The 5,393-nt window shown below is 70.7% G+C and overlaps 1 long non-coding RNA gene across 1 annotated transcript in view; it reads right to left on the bottom strand.

Annotated features, from left to right (window-relative positions):
• Positions 1 to 3,903: 3,903 nt before the first annotated feature.
• LOC108506974 overlaps positions 3,904 to 5,393 on the bottom strand; it is an 11,661-nt gene continuing 10,171 nt past the window's right edge. Inside the window, exon 3 of the long non-coding RNA XR_001877917.1 lies at positions 3,904 to 3,914. This is a non-coding gene — a long non-coding RNA (uncharacterized LOC108506974). The remainder of the gene's footprint in view (positions 3,915 to 5,393) is intronic.

The following is a 5,393-nucleotide window of genomic DNA, read 5'->3' as shown; positions in this document are numbered from 1 at the left end:
TGCAGCCCCCCCATCAGCCCCAGTGCACCCCCAGCACCCCCAAACATCCCCCAGCGCCTTGGTGCAACCCCAGCACCCCGCGACCCCCGCCCGTGCCCCCCTACCTGCTCGGGCTCCCCGGGGCCGGCCGGGGGGGTCCTTGGGCCGTTAGGGGCTGCGGGGTCGGGGCTGGGTGCGGGGGGGGCCTGGGGGTCCGGGGGCCATGGGCTTCCCTCCACGCCTGGCCAGAGAGGAGATGTGGCGTTAGCGGGGTCCCCAAACCCCCTCGGCTGCAGGGCCAGGGACCCCCAGAGCCACTGCACCTGGCGAGGGTCCTGCCCTGGCACCGCCACTCAGGGGGTCACCCTGTCCCCTGCCCCCCCGGGCACCCCCTGATGCACAGACCCCCTGCACCAGCGGCCCCAGTGCACGAGGGGTTTCCCCACGTGAAAGACCCCATTGCACGAGGGGCTCCATCCCACCAGGGACCCCACTGCAGGAGGGGCTGCATTGCCCCAACAGCCCCCTTGCTGAGGGGCTGCCCCGCACACACCACCCCGCTGCACAAGGGCCTCGTCACACAAAAGGCCCCCTTGCACAAGGGGCAGCATCGCCCCGACAGCCCCACTGCCGGGGGGGCTGCACTGCACGAAAGACCCTGTTGAAGGAGGGGCTGCATCGCACCAACCACCCCCTGTTTCACAAGGGGCTGCATCACACAGAGAACCCCCCTGCACGAGGGGCTGCGTCCCACAAACGGCCCCATTGCACGAGGGACCCCACGGTACCAATCGCCCCCCTGCATGAGGGGCTGCGGCCCCCCAACGGCCCCCTCACAGCATGGGCTGCACCACAGCAAAGACCCCACTGCACGAGGGGCTCCACCACACCAACAACCCCGTTCCACGGGGGGCTGCATCCCCCGAGAGACCCCACTGCAGGAAGGCCTGGTCGCACAAAAACCCCACTGCACGGGGGGGCTTCGTCGTGCCAACGACCCCCTTCCACGAGGGGCTGCGTCCCACGAAAGACCCCCTTGCACGAGTCGCTGCTTCACACCCACGGCCCCACTGCACGAGGGGCTGCATTGCACCAACGGCCCCGCTGCACAAGGGCCTCGTGGCAGGGAAGCCCCCCTTGCCCGACGGGCTCTGTGGCACCAACGACCCCGTTGCACGGGGGGCTGCACCCCACGAAGGGCCCCGTTGCACGAGGGGCTCCATTGCACCCACGGCCCCTTTGCACGAGGGGCTGCGTCACACGGACCCCCCCCCAAAACCCCCAAAACGGCCTCCAAACCCCCACACCGAGCCCACGGCCCCAGCAGCAGCCCAGGGCTCCTGGCACAGGGGAACGGGGGGTCCCTGCAGCCCCCCCCAGCCCTGCAGCAGGGCTGTACCCCGGGGTGCAGCAGCTCCCTGGATTTCAGGCCTCCAAGCTCCCGGTCCTGCCGCACCCCGGAATACCGGGATCAGCACGGACACCAGCACGGGGACACCCGGCCTGGGGCTGCCACCACCAGCACCCCCCCTTTCCCCGGGGAGCAGCAGGGCTTCGGGACCCCTTCCCCATCCCCCGGGGACGCGGCAGAGCCAGGGATGATGTTTTCCCGGTTCCTCCGGGAGCTCCGGAGCGTGGCCGGGCTCCAGCGCCCAGCTGCTCCCGGTGTGCAGCCGGGGCCCTGGCTCCCCTCCAGAGCCAGATCATTTTCTCTCCATTCTGCCAAATTTATCGCAGGAAAATGGGCTCCGATTTCTTTTTAATGCTCGGATGGGGAGAAAAATACGCAGCGGGCAGGGACGGAGGGGAAACGTCTCCCCGGGGCCGGCGGCCCCAGGCCCTTCGCCGCGGCCGTGCCGGGGATGCCGGAGCCGTGCCAGGGCACTGCTCACCCCACCACAGCCCGGAAAACTTTTTGCCACCTCAAACGGGGGGGGGTGAAGCCGCCCCAGAGCCCTCCCTGACCAGTGTCAGTAAATATTTCATTAACCACCGCTCCGTGGTCGTTTCACCAACAGCCTCTATCGATGGCGACGTAAATGGGCCCTTATTAAATCTTCCTCCTGCCAGGACATCCACAGGGATGAATCCGGAAGGATTCAGCACCCGGGGGGCTGGTTAAAACTGTGAAGGCCCAAGGAGTCCCCGTCCCTTGTCCCTGCACCCCCAAGGGGATGCCGTGGCTGGGGCTGCATCCCCAGGGATGCTCCGGTGGGATGCGCAGGGTGGTCCTCCCTGTCCCCATCATCGTCCCCACGGGGACAGGGATGGGGATGGAGACACAGCAGGTCCCCTCAGGCAGGAGTTCTGCTGGCCACGCTCACCGTGTGTCCTTGAGACACGGGCCTGAGTGTCCCTGCTCCCGGCAGCTCCCGCCAGGATGTGACACAGCAGCAGGATGCCCGCGGCCACAGCCGGGTGTCACGGCGTGGCACGGGGGGTCCCACCGTCCCCCTGCCACCCTTGGGGCTGGGACACGGGCACCCACCCACTCTGCAGTGTCACTTGGGTTGTCACCGAGGAGATGGCTGGGGACGGACCCGCGGGATGGGGACAGCAAAGGGGTCCTAAGGGCGACCCCGGTCACGGCAGCACCTCCACACCCTGCACAGAGCACGGACACGGGTGGGGGGACACGGCTTAACCCCCCAGAGCTGGGCTGCAGCAGCCCCCTGTGCCCTGGGGGTGGCTGTGGGGTGGCAGTGGGACCCCCCACTTCCCCCCCGTGCCCCGAAGCAGCGACACTGCCTTGGAGCAACTGCAGAGGAGGAGGGTGCGGCTAAAAATAGCGGCGGGCGGCCGAAAGGCTCCCCGCGGGTGATTTATTTATTACCCGCCCGCTAATTCCTGCCTGGGAATCACGGCCCGGCGAGGGTGGGGCAGGAATTTGGGGGAGCAGCGGCCGTGCCAGGGCTGTGCCCAGGGGGACAGGGGGACGGGGAAGCAGGGAACCCCCTGGCCGTGGGGCAGGGGACGGGGTGCTGGGGGCAGCGGGGCCCACGCGGTGACCCTGCCCGGGGTCACGGGGGCTCCCCGCCAGCCGCCGCCGCGGCTCGGGCATTGCCGGGGCACGAAGTGCATCAGACCCCCTGCGGCCCCCCCCCCCGTCCCCAAAAATCCCCCGCGGCAGCCCCGGTTCCTCCCGCCGCCGCCAAGCCCTGGCCATATGTCCCAGGCTGGGGAGCATCTGGCGGTGCCGGCGGGAGCCCCCCCCGCCCCCGCCAACGCCACTGCCCACCCGCCGGCACGGGGCGGGCTGGGGGTGCCACCGCCGCTGCCCCCTCCCTCGAGGGCAGGGCAGGGGCGTGAGCGTGGTTTGGGGGGACACCAAACCCTCTGAGGCCCTCGGGGCAGGAGGAAGCGCCGGGACAAGGCCACCCGGCTCCCAAAGAGCAGCAGCACGATGGCTCAGCCAAGCCCTGCCACAGCGGGACCCCCGGCGATGCCAACAGCCGGGCCCCCCGTGCCCCAAGTGCCCCGTGTCCACCCCGGCACGGCGAGGTTGGTGCGGAGGGGCAGAGCCTGGCACTGGGGGGATCCACCCGACCCAGGATCAGGCCTGTTCCCGCCCGTGGGGTGCCCGTGGGCCCCACGGCGCAGGGGGAGGCACACGGGCTGGCACGCACGCGGGGACACGCAGGGACACGCGGGGACAACCCGAACCTCCCCAGCCCCGACGCGGTGCAGGGGAATCCCCGGCTTGTCCCGGGGTCTCCCCGAGAAAATCCCTCCCCTGAGCCCCACGGAGACGCCCTGGGGCCGGATCAGGCCCGGAGGGACACGGGGGGCAGCACCGATGTTCCCAGGGGTGGCAGAGGCAGCCAGGGCCCCCCTGCCACCCCCAGCCCAAGGGGGATCCCCTCCCCAGCCCTCCCACCCCAGGAGGGGACACGCAGCCGGGGACACCCTATACCTGCGTGGAGCCAGACGGGTGCCTGGGGCTGGGGCGGGGGGTCCTGCGGGGTCCAGCGGGGGGGTTCGGGCTCCCCACGCCCCCCCTTCGCCGCCACCGCGCCGGCGTCCCCAGACAAAGCCGCCGCGCCGGGTTCTCCCGCCGCCTCCCCCACGCTCGGCTCAGCCGAAGGACAAAGCCGCTCCGCCTGGCTGCCCCCGCAGGGCCACCGCCGACCCCCCGCCCGGGGCCGCCCGGGGGGCACACGGGGGTCCCCACCGCCCCCGGCACTGCCACAAACCCCTCAGAGAGGGGGGGCTCCCCCAAACCTCGCGAACGCCCCGGTAGAGCCCCACGTCCCCGCTGCAGGGTGGGGGGGTCCCCAACAACGCAGAGGGTTCCCCGCAAGCCCCCCGCGGTTCCCACCCTGCACAGGGACCCCCAGGGGTGGCTCAAGGTCACCGGGAAGGTCGTGAGAGGCAGGGAGGCCCCCAAGGCCTCGATGGCTGTGCCAGACACGGCAGGCGCTGCCCGGGCGCTCCCTGGCACGTCGAGGCCACGCGGCGCCAGAACCCACCGGGAGCCCCTGGTGCCCACCCTGGGCTTGGGACCGGCCCGGGGTCCCACCAGCCCAGAGGTGTCACCCCAGTGTCACACCTGGATCGGCCAGGGCTGGTTGTGGCAGGGGGGGTCCCCCTGGTTTTGGTGAGGGCTGAGCTTGGTGCCACCCTGGTGTCCCGGTGCCACCCTGGTGTCCCGGTGCCACCGGTGAGCACCGAGCACTCCCAGCCCCTCAAACCTGCTCAGCTTCAGTGCCCCCAGCCACACCGTCCCCAAGGGTGGGGACCCCCCAAATCCCCTGACTCCGGCAGCTGGGGATTACCCTGAGCAGGCAAACCCTGCTGGGGGGGCATCCCCAGTGTCCCCATATCCCAAAAACCTGCAGGGAGGGCGACCCTGGTGTCTCCACACCCCAGAAACCAGCAGACAGGACATCCCTGGTGTCCCCACACCCTGGCACCACACAGGGAGGGCATCCCTGGTGTCCCCAAACCCCAAAAATCCACAGACAGGACTTCCCCGGTGTCCTCACACCCTGACACCACAAAGGGAGGGTGTCCCCGGTGTTCCCACACGCCAAAAACCCACAGACAGGGCGTCCCTGGTGTCCCCACACACCGACACCCCTCAGGCAGGACATCCCCGGTGTCCCCACACCCTGACACCACAAAGGGAGGGCGTCCCCGGCGCCCCCGCACTCCGAAAACCCGCAGACCCCGGCGCCCACACACCCCAAAAACGCGCAGACGGGGCACCCCCGGTGTCCCCACACCCTGACACCACAAAGGGAGGGCGTCCCCGGCACCCCCGCACTCCAAAAACCCGCAGACCCCGGCGCCCACACACCCCAAAAACGCGCAGACGGGGCACCCCCGGTGTCCCCACACCCCTCCACCCCCCCGCTCCAGGGAATGCCACCCCCGGGGTCCCCCCCGCTGCCACCCCCGGGGTCCCCCCCGCT

This window comes from Lepidothrix coronata, unplaced genomic scaffold (assembly GCF_001604755.1).
Source record: "Lepidothrix coronata isolate B3197 unplaced genomic scaffold, Lepidothrix_coronata-1.0 Scaffold233, whole genome shotgun sequence".
Lineage (NCBI taxonomy): Eukaryota > Metazoa > Chordata > Aves > Passeriformes > Pipridae > Lepidothrix > Lepidothrix coronata.
Note: the sequence above shows the minus strand (reverse complement) of the source record. Positions and strands in the feature narration are given on the sequence as shown.